General features: G+C 33.4%; 1 protein-coding gene across 2 annotated transcripts in view; it reads right to left on the bottom strand.

The window, feature by feature from the left end:
• The window catches only part of LOC118182722 (synaptogenesis protein syg-2-like), a 202,700-nt gene that overhangs the window by 84,792 nt on the left and 105,562 nt on the right, over positions 1-12,346 (bottom strand). The window lies entirely within an intron of this gene.

The raw sequence follows: 12,346 nt of genomic DNA, 5'->3' as shown, positions 1-12,346 counted from the left end.
CTTGAACATTTTGATTTAAATCTTTAATGAGCATTTGCTTCATTGTTAACCTTTGCTTCTAACATGCCGATTCATCAGAAATGCTACCACATAGTTCTCATTTTTAGCACAACGTTTTGCTTGAAGGAGCGAGTTTTAAATAAATTTTATTCCAAAGATTTATTTCATAGAAATGATTTAAATGTAACATGTTCACTCAAAAATCAGATGAGCTATTTAATGCAAACACAAGCTAAAATTTATAATGTTTTTAATTATAATTAATATCAAACTATCTCACAGCATTTCTAGTTATAGCATCAATGCACAGCATATTAAGCATCAAATCTGAAAAACTTACTAATTACTGTGCTAACCCATTTAAATTCCTCTAACAGACCCATTTGGTAGAAGACGTCATATAACGACATTTTTCAACTCCCATTCAATAGTATGACCTGATTATCATTTTTCTAACCAAAGATGGTCAGAAGAAGTTCCACAGCCCTTTTAAGGCTCATGAGGTTTCAATTTGCTGTTGGCTTGTTGCCGGTGCATTTTCATTCTTTTTGCCAATAACTTTCTATATGCAGAGATACAGTTCAAACACGAGTAATACAACATAAATTTGAAAAGCGAACTTCGGTGAACTTGTTGCTTCGTATGAATAGTTCTCATTAATTTATAGAGCATTAGTAATTTGTAACTCTCTGTAAAGCTATTCGAAAAGGTATTTATAAATATTTTGAGCATGTTTTTAAACAGAAGGTGCCTATTACTTCAAAGCGCATGTCTGAACACTGAGGAAAAAATATATCAAACACCCACCACATCAGTTTTAAAGTAGTTTTTTATGTTTAAAAAATGCCCAAATATATTTTAAAGTACTTAAAAATAATTAAAATCAAACGTGTTTGAAGACGTTACTGTTTCGAATACATTTGGAAATTTGATTTTTGAATCATTTTACTTTAAATACTACCGTATTCTCTCGTGTATAAGACGGACATTTAATTACAGGAGCAGGTAGAAGTCGGCGGGATACCAGAATATCATTATTGGTCGTATAGGTATAGTGATGCCGCACTAACAGTGAAATTGTGCCTCAATTTTGAGGAAGTGCTCTTCCTCAAAATTGAATAAATTTGGAAATTTGATTTTTGAATCATTTTACTTTAAAATTTGGAAATTTGATTTTTGAATCATTTTACTTTAATTACTACCGTATTCTCTCGTGTATAAGACGGACATTTAATTACAAGTGCAGGTAGAAGTCGACGCGGGATACCAGAATATCATTATTGGTCGTATAGGTATAGTCATGCCGCACTAACAGTGCAATTTTGCCTCAATTTTGAGGAAGATCACTTTGGGAGGCGGTCCGAGGATATCCAATCCCTCTTTATTCGCCTTGCCATATATTTTGAGTGCCCACTTGCTGCATAGACACTACTATACGCTTACAAACATCCACGCCTTCTCCGGGATTCGAACCCGCGCCCATTGGTTCGACACTATACCTATAACCACTATACCGACGCATAAAAAAGGAGATGAATAGAAATGGGTACATAGAAATATGTGGCAACACAGCAGAACATATTTAATGATTGATTGTGAAATGCATTGCTCTTCCGGGAATGTTACATAAAACTGTACATTTTAGTTGTGATTGCAGGTGGTTTGATTGAAAACGTCGGAGAAACGATTTACTGCGTTGCGCATTTTAAACCAACATTGACAATGAATAAGAGATGCTAAATACAGAAACATGTTCCTTTTAACCGGTAATAAAAATTTTGTCTCAATATGTGGTAAGTACTGTTTTCATTCTAGCTCCTTTAACACCTCCCAAAATGGAAAAAACTATTGCAGATGGTCGGCAGGCTGTTCCCGGTTTACCCTCTAGAATTTCTTTTAATTAAAATTAGAGATAAATATTAAGGGTGAGGATTGTGCATGCGAAAGTATGGTATGTTAACACATTTCATTCAGATTAAAATTGTTAAACGAGCTCAAATAATAGGTAATACTATATATGCGACTATACAAAGAGTGAAATAGACTAATAAAATATTGTGTTCAAAAAATGAAGCGTTCTTCTGTAAGTTTACTATATATTTAACAAATATATGTTAATAAAATTAGAATGGTAATTATTATGTAATTTTCCATTTTTCAAACGTGGTTATAAAATTAATTTGAAAACATAGTTATTAAGAATAATTCCTATATAGCCACTTTTTAAAGATATCGATGAAAACCTATTTGTACCTTTAGAATGATATTTAATTGTTGGAGCTAACCAAATTTTATTAAAAAATGTTTCAGCCACTTTCTTTATATTACATTGATATTAATTCCTTGAGTGCAATTTCGTTATTTGAGTTAATTGCAGTTTGATACATTTCGCATTTAAAAGCCATCTCGATTCTTTGTAAACCAATCGAGTATCGATAAACCCTAAACTACGATTTTAATGAACCATCTTTTATTCGATTAACTGCTTAATCTTAATGAATTCAACTTATTTTATAATATTCATATATTTTTATCCGTTTCTAACAAATTAATTGTTCTTGCAAACTTGAAGAAAAATCATCTTATAGAAAATGCTATAAAATTCAAACATTATATTAATAAATCGTTTTCATTTATATGTGACAAAATATTGTGATAACCTCACATTTGTATTAGTACATTCTTTATCTCGGTACGTTTTCCATTGAGAGAAATTAAGATTATATCTTTATATCAGGCAAACATAATATAATTTTAACAAGTTGCCACGCCTTTCAAAAATTAAAAAAAAATTGTTAATTAAGATATTCAAAAATACTTTGCACTAATTATAAATTAAAAAATTTTTACTGGACCTTTCCTAATTCAGTACTAATTCCAAGAAATACTTTATTTAATAGAAGCCAATTTTGCGACTATTTCATGGGAGACACAAAAACAGACATCTGAAAAACTGCAAAAATAACACAGAGATTTGAATAATCAAATCCTGCGAGAAAGACCATTTCGTTTGAGAGACTCATCAACACCATCAAGTTCATTTTTTTTAATCTGGACTAAAGTAAATTATATTTTATTAGCAAAACATTTTAAAGAAATGTTTAGGTCAGACATAGAGTGTACTATCTTTTCATGATATAGAGTTTAATGGTATTTATAGCATAACATGCAGGCATTTAAAGGTGATCCAGATGGAAAAAAAGTCAGGAAACTGTAACTTGTTCTAGCTTTTAAGCGTAAAAGAAACAATGCTTCTATATTTTCTACTACTTAATCATTCCGTAAGGGACAAAAAGGCAAAATATTATCTACAGGAAGGGAGCTACATGAATACTTTCACTTAGTGAGCCCTAATTCCTTATTCTGATTCTAGGAAGATGTCATTACTGTTTCCTAAGAATGCATTAATCCTAAAAGCCTGATGGACTTGCTGCATGCAAGAGTTCTACAGCCCGCTGGAGATTTTCCTTGCTCCGACGGAAAAGTGTTTAGAGCTAAAGACTGAGCAAAGTAAACTGCTTCAAAAAACACAGGTAATAAATACTAGATGAATGTATAAAACCGAAAAAGGAATTGAGTTCTTAATACTTGTCATACATAGTAAAGGAATCGCATTTAGTAAATGAATTGGTACATTGTTGAAAACTATATATTTATTAAACGAAGATAGAATTTTACAATTATGGATGAGAAAATAGTATTTAGTCAAAAGGGAGAATATTTAGAAGTTTGCGGAAGGGATATAACCAATCTATTCATTTTAATTAGCTCGATGCGTACCTTTTAAAACTTTCTTCATTTTTGTTGAAATTCTTATGTTATAATTATAAGCTGTAAAAGGAAACTGAGATCTTTGACAGTTAACCTCAGAAACGTAGGAATCGTTACTTGTGAATTTTACAATGATAATCTGACTCAAATTTAAGAATAATTTGTTTCGGAAGAAATTCATCGACAATGCAAAATTATTACCAGTAAACGAGCTAGATGCGTTTCAAATAGTGCTTTTCATGTTTACTGATCACTCATAAAAGCATCAACAGTTACACAATTACTGCAGTTATCGGTACAATATTTGTATAAACTGTAAACCTTTTGTTTTTTATATAATATATTTAGCGAGAAATATTTTGGTTATCGAGGGAAAAATATTGCGTATTTCTTTTATGGCAAACTTGGTAATAAAATTAAACATGTGTAATGAGATGTAAAATTATGTCGCTAGGATAGCTTTCACTCAAACGGCTGACGTCCATACGGATACGTGACACCATCTTTGCGGATAAAATGCATATTCGGCTGTATGGGTATCTGGGGAAGATGAAGAGCAAGGATGCAACTAGTGGGTACATTACAGTATGATACAGTGGTGCAAATGTGAACAAATACACGCTTCAAATCATTTAAAAGAATATAATACATATATCTAGGAATAAAACAATGCAGAAATAATGTTACATAATCACAGTACTATAAATGCGCAAAAAATATTCCTATATAAAAATGCTATTTATATTCAAAAGCTGCTGAATTCATTCTATTATTATTGAATTAAAACATATTTATTCTTTTTAAGCAAAACATAAAAGCTGACCGAACTTTGTACCTGAAGAAAGAGATGCTTTCGTGGAGATTTTTAAAGAAAACTGGATCGTCTCAATATGGGCATGGACAGGCATTGCAATGCGGTAATGAAACAAATAACCAAAAATACATAAATTAGGAAATTAAACCTTCCTCGTGATATTTCAACATCAGATCGCTAAGCGATCACTTTCATTCCAATGACGTATTTAGTAATGAAGAAACACTCATTTGTCCTTCTACCTAGAGAAAAGATCTCCACCATGATTTGAAGATATTTTAATGGAACGCTAGTTATATACAGCAACCTCTGGCCCTGGAGATGGCAGCTAGTTACTTTCTCTGCTGCTTTGAAAAGACATTCAGTCTTCTAAACTAATGGTGCACCCCACTCTTTTCATAAATATCCTCTTCACTGTTGCAGTTCCAGCACATTACTGTTAATACTGTTTCTCTGCACTTCGGACGTTTCCAAACCTTGAAAGATTTTCTTTAACTTTTTTACCACTTTCATCATTGGGTCCTTGGTAATAATCCTAGCAGATCGATAATCTTTTCTGCTGCCGTTCTGGGAAGTCATGGATGCACAGCAACTTTTTCGAATATTTATTACTCGTAGATAGAAAAGATTGTTGTAAATCTGGACCCCCTAATAATGTAGATGAAATATTGTAAAATTAATGTGCTTTAATTTCACGGCCGCAAGCTGGAATGACAGTTGATTCAATTTTTCGATGCCTCTTGCTAGTTCCTGAAGGGTGTCCCCTGCCTTTTACATTGCATTTTTTATAAATTCTGTGATGATTCTCAATAAAGTGAGAGCTTGAAAATGGAACGAAATGACTAAATAGTAATTATTATTAATAGGAAGATGAGCTGCAAGGTCAATCACAGAATGTTGAGCTAGGATGCAGTTCACAGACTGAGACATTTCCAGAAATTTCTCCCATAATCTTATGTTACTATCTCTCGTGAACCACAGACATTTCTTTAACAGAGGATTTTGCATTATTTAATACTTTTTTTAATGTTTCTTCTATAGCGGCTTTTTTATCATTACCATCATTGACAATTTCCCCTTTAACAGCGACAATACTTTCGTTCATGTCTGAGATATAGCTAAATTTCATTTCGACATTGCCTTCGGTACAGTCATATCGCGGAAGGAGAAGTTCGCAGACCGATTCAGCCATTTTCGCTTACCTACTCCTTCATCTCGGAGGCATTGCGCTTCCATTAAGTCCCTTATATTTCAGGTAGCTTCTCTGCTGCTTCTTCTCGACTGGTGATAAACATCTCCCCAAATGGCCTTCAGCTGTGCTTCCCTCTTCTTCTTTATAAGCATTCAACGAGATCTTCAGTTCTCACACCAATTATTGAGTGTTACAAATTCGTAGAGATCTAACATGCATAAAGAAAACAAAGCAAAAAGAGAGCTAAAGAAAATTGCCAGGCTGGGGCACACCCAAAAAATTCAATCTGTACAAACAGAAAAATTAACTGGAAAAGGCCTTATAGGCTACTATAGGTTACTTTTAACCTTCTGTATTTATACTAGATGACACCACAACACAAACCAGTCCATACATTTTAGCCATGTTTAGTTTTTAAAAACCCTAATTTTTCAAATAAATCTTCCAGTTTTTTTTAGGACATAAAAGGAATGTTTGAAAAGAAACTTCTATGTTATTTTCTTGGCTGTATGCTGATCTCTTGTTTTTTCCTGTATTCGTTTTAAATTTTTATCTTGAAATCTTGCCAAAACTCGAAAGATGAACATCTGGTGTTCCCAGAATGGGTTCACTGAAACCCAGGGCCAGACCAACAACTGTATCTTTGTTTCACTGCAATATTTTCTTCGATGAGCTTATTCACAACAGAAAGGTGTTTGCACATCTGCATTTCATTTTCTGTCTTTTATTGTTTGTTTTGTTTTTTGGAGGGGAGGTTTGGTTAGTAACTAAGAAATTATTGGGGGTGTTTATCTGAAGGTCAGGGATAATTTTATTCATTAGCTCTTTGATTTTTCACTAGAGCAGTTCTCTTTTATTCTTTCGCTTTATTTCAAAGTTTTGATAGTTTTGAGTTGTAGATGTTTATTTAATTTCATTTTATAGTTTATATTTTCTTAATTGTAGATATTATATTATTTATTATTTTCTGATTTTTAATTATTTTGCAAATGGATCGGAGAAGGGTGATTATTTCTAAAGCGCTTTAAATTGCTAAACGAATTGCCTTCAGATAGTGAGTACGATACGGATCCTGGTACTTGTGCAAAACATGCAATTTTGGGTTTTGCTTTTCCAAAGAGGGTGTCACTTGTTTCGAAAAGTACCACCATAAAAAAATAGACGAAAGTTTAAATATGAAATGTAAATAATGTAAATATCATATAACCAAGTTTAATTTTTTTTTTCATTTATACGCATGTAATTATCATATAACCCAGAAGAGCCTTTTTAGGGAGGGTGTAGAATAGCTGGCCTCCCCATGGTGCGCCCTGCGTAATGCTAAATCTGCTACGGTAATCAGAATCTAGTGTTTTTAAACGGTAGGCAAAATCTTTTACTCTGGTATGCGCTTCCCGGCAATGCTCGCTTCAGCGCTCTTTTCGATTTGGTTTGGTTTATGCAATTACGGCAAAGCCTCGAGGGCTATCTGCCTAAGGGGATGGATGCCTTCGTGGAGGACGTTCTAAGGGAAAGTGGCTCGTATACACGTTACACATGGGGAAAGCCACGAAACCGCCCATGCACCCAGGCCGTTAGCGGGATTCGAACCTCCGACCGAACTACCAGTGCTCAGTGACTTTACCGCTCGGCCCACTGGTGGACTCAGCTCTTTTCGAAGCTCTTATTCATTCACTTAGGCAGCTTCAGGAACACCCATAGAAATAAAACGGTAAGTACTATTTTTACAAACTTTTACCTGTGTACTCCTCTAGGCCTCATTAGATTGCCTACCATTTTTTTTTCTTGAAATTCCAACGTTAAAAGGTAGCTTGCCGGAAAGGTTTTTCGGTGTTTAAGGGCTTTTACTATTATATACTCTGCAGAAGTATTTTATATGTAGGTATGTGTGTGTAGTGTGTGTAAGAATATATAGAGAGAAAGAGTGTTGGCAAATTTGCATTCCTCCTTACAAATGTGCAGTGCTGAAAGGGCGAAACATTCAAAACTATATATAACCGCAGTAAAAGCCAAGGAATGTATGAAGACTCGGTGTTGTTCCGTTGCGCCTATCCGGGGTGTATGTCATTCTGGTTGTCGACTTCGCCAATGATGTTATTCTTTCCATCGTGGTGGAGGAATGTGATGCATGAAACATATCTGCTGAGGATAAAAACCAGAACTGAAATCTAACAATTTACTGGTCAGCATTTACTATGAAATTATGCTTGGAGTTGTTGCAGCCAAGTATCTGCCCGACCTAAATGAATACCCAAGTAAATTCTATTGACATAACGTAACAGGTTATACCAGTCATCTTAATCACTTGTTATCCGTCTTTTTCTTTTCACATGCCATAAGTTTACTTACCCTGTGCATCTATTTTATCAAGCTCAAGGAAAATAACATTAAAACTCATGTTTCACTTACATCAAGTATGCTTTTTTGGTAGGCAACCCCGTTTTCTACTACGTATTACTGTCAACAACACTAAACACTTGGCAATACGCAGAGACACACTTAAGCACTTAAGCTTTTGCTGCCCCCTTCAATATCAGTGATATTAGAGCTTACGTTCTGAATATTATTTACTATGATTTAAAATTTGATAATTCAACAGTTAGCCTTGTTACATACATTTTCCAAGAATTAGTCAAAGAGAAAATCCAGGATCACCAGTAGCAATGGAAGCAACAAGTTTTTCATTTCAACTTACGTTGGGGAGAGAACGTACGCTGCATATTTATAAGCACAAAGTAGTAAGAGAGGACACACTCCAATGATCCTTAGGCAGAAAATTCCCAAGCTCACATCGTCCACTGCCTTAACCACCGAATGCGTAATACGTATATCATATCCTAGCGTAGAAATTGCATTTATACATTCTATTGGGTCCGCCTTGCGATAAATACATCTGCTATCGACATTCATTTCTTCGAGTATTGTATTACTAGAAATGAATCGGTAAATGTTTATCGGAAATAATCTATCCAATCAAAACATTGAAAATGTTTTTCGAGTTAGTATTTTCTCGATCCTTCCAGCATGCTTTCGAGGTGTAACGGTAGCACACTCGACGCGTATTCGAGAGGTCCATCTTCGAATCCCGGCGAGGGCATTTCTCTTTTTTCCTGTCTCCTGCTCCAAAATAACCTAATAACTCTACAGTGGTGTCCGAACTAAAAAGTCGTGAAGTGGTGTATGATAATTTGTCACCACTAAGATTTGGCGATTGGGTACCCTAATCGCCAGTCGCCCTTAAAAGGGGGAGTATATAAGGTATTAGAAGTGGTCGCACCACCTAGCCAAACAAGTTGGTCTTATGGCCATAACAATCCACGCTGCAGTATATAAGGTATTTTCTCCCTTATTCCAGCATGCCTCCGTGATGTAACGGTAGCAAACTCGGCGCGTACTCATCGAGTCCTGGCGAGGGCATTGCTCATTTTCATGTACTCCTGCTTCAAAAACGCCTGATGACTACAAGTGTAGCTTAAAAAATCTTCGAATATATTCACTGGACAACCATTGATTATAATCATGTATATCTCTAAATACATTTTATATGCGCTTAAAATAGCAGTATTTCAATCTTTACAATATCTTGAGAATATACAGAGCAATAAACTCTTTTATACGTGTAGAAATGATAAGTTCACGAATATGGTAGAGAAGAATAAAGTTTTTGATCAAACTTAACAGCGTGGTTTCATTAATGTTCTTAAATGAGTATGCAGTTTCTTAACATATTAATAACTAATATTTTATCATGTAATATGTGTATATAATAATGTATACGTACAGGATTCTTATTCTGAACGTTTCTGTATTCAACGTAATAAAGGTTATATTCATCTCAGATTCACGTACTTATTTTCACAACACAAGAAGATATAAATATATAATATAAAGTAAATGTCAAGAAACTTTATATAACATACAATCAACATCAGTCATGGATGTGAACTGCCAGGTGTCGACAGGAACAGAGGAGTAAAAATGCGCAACATGATTTGTCTTCGTTATTTTTTTTAAGCCCTGTACATTCAATTCGCTTGTAAGTGCTTTTATTCTGAAAAATATAGGGTATGTTTTCATAGCAGTGAGATTACTTTAAATTTATTATTTATTTAATGTATGAAATAACGGAAAACATTCCATTATTTATCTACTTGAATAAATGATTTATGTTTAGATAGGATTCGTTTAAATATATATGTCATCAGGGGCCTACTTCTGCACATTTTTAAAAGCAATTTAAACTAAATGTTGTTTTCGAAGACCTCACTTTATGTATTACGTATTAGTTATATGTACGTATATATGTAATCTCTTTGCATGAATAGTTTATTTTAAAATTGTTTCAGCTGGTGATTTGTTCTTTGTCCCAGAAGAATAAACAAAAATTTAAAAGGGTCGCATATGAAATTTTAACTCATTGCCAACCACTTGCCATCTTAAAATCACAGAAAGAGAAGACTAACTTTTAAACATGTTTCAAACCAATATGATTATTAATAATATTTTGATACTTTTCAGTGTTAAGAAGACTGTAATAAACAATCTGTTGGCTGAAAAAAATATTTCATTTATGACTGTAAATATCAGTAGTAGGGTTCCTTTTTTTTCAGCATGGTCTTAACATAAGAATGAGGGAATAGGAAGCAGCAATACACCGTGTTTCTAAAACAAGAAGTTGATTTACTTGTCTAGAAAACAGCTACAAATCAAACATTTGGTCACGTCACTTAATAGGGAAAATTAGAAATTTACTTCTCATTCATCCTGAGAGCGCATTTACTGTAAATCGGCTTGCATTAAATAGATAATGAATTTATTGCAATATGTTATAACAGAGCCAGAATTCATGCATACTGCAATAATTCGGGCTAAAATTTCGTAATCTGTGATGGATAAAGGCAGTAATATTTCAATACAATAAGTGTTATTAACTTGCCAGTTGCCACCGAAATAACGTTGTTAGTCACATGCTGCCCACAGATCATTTTGTTTTGTTTTTGTTTCCACTGATACATGTGATGCATATGTATGGATGCAAAGCTTTAGGCATTTAATTGCAATTGGCCAAATGACGTTTTTAACCTTGCATTTTAATTTCCAGCCACTTTTGCTTTCCCATACCACAGGAGGTCTTTACACATTTTTAGAAAGATATCGATAATGATTTTAAAAAGCAAATTTTTATAATACCAATTTCTTGAACTAGCTTATAATTTGAAATGACAATTAAGAAATTTCCCGAAGTGGACAACCATATAATAAGATACGGTAAAATTAGAATATAATTAATATAGAAACATATGGTGTATATGAAAACGCGAAGCAAAGAAGTTTCCTCGAAAGATATAAACAAAACGCTAGAAAGGTTTCATATTCTCCACATTGTAATCCTGGATTATAAAATTAATACAAAACACGTGATGTAAAATATATTGCAAATGGAAGCAATGCAAAATTATTCTAGAAAAATTTTAATAAATTTGCGAACTTAGACAAAAAGATTAACCATGTGGCAGACACAAAATCTTATAATGTTATTCAAGCATAAAAGACAGAAAAAAATCTTCTTTGCATGGATAAGAGGAGTTAGTCAGATTTTTGTATAATGAACGTAGAAGTAAAATCAATAAGTAAATAAATAAAAAAAGAGAACGCTATCGTAAATAAACATGAGGATTTTTTCCTCCATTTAAATTTTTACTTTCACAAATTTCTTCCAAATATATTCGAAATTCCCCTGTTAATATTATTTATATTTTTACTTCCTCTGCGTTTATAAATTAGTAGTTCCGATCATTGTGATTTTTCCATTCTACCTTCTGTATAAATACAATATCTATCCTTTGTATTCGCATTCAGAGCTGAATCATCACGTGCACATACACACGTATAGTATGCGTATCGGAAATTTTCCTCTTACTTGGCCTTTAGCCGGCCTATATTCAATTTCGACAGCCCAGTGTAAAAGACAGTGACATAAGCGCAGGTGAAAAAACCAATTAGTTAGTGTGTAAGGGGTAGATGGAAAACGATTGTTCCTGGACTTCTTTTCCTTTCATAGCCATTTCTTTTTGTTAAGTGTGAAATCGAATGAGAAAATTATTGTAGATAACTTTATATAGAGTGGATCACTAAATCATTTATTAAGAGAATGGAAAATTTTCACAATAGAGATTAACAGCCCCAACTGCTAAAGTTCAGAATTTACGTTGGCAGACTGCCAAAAACACACATTACTTCACATAACGCTCTGGTAGGTTAACAAAAAGCTAAAAAAGAAAAGAAGTCACATTAATCACATTATGTATAAATTAACAACCCCCTCCTCAATGATTAATCCTTAATAAAAGAAACTTACTTTGAGATGCATAAAAACAATGAATTAATACATAATATTAAATTAGACCTTTAACATAATTCAAGGTGTCGCCTAAAATGTTTTAGTTTATTTTTCATTAATGGCTTTGTTAAAATATCTTCAGTCATTTCTCCGCAAAAGTTGCGAACTGTTCGGAACAATGTTGTACTCTTCCGAGTTTTTGAATTTAATAATATATACCCAGTTTAGT

Source organism: Stegodyphus dumicola, chromosome X1, assembly GCF_044657685.1.
Source record: "Stegodyphus dumicola isolate Sdum_Otavi_A_Nest chromosome X1, ASM4465768v1".
NCBI lineage: Eukaryota > Metazoa > Arthropoda > Arachnida > Araneae > Eresidae > Stegodyphus > Stegodyphus dumicola.
Note: the sequence above shows the minus strand (reverse complement) of the source record. Positions and strands in the feature narration are given on the sequence as shown.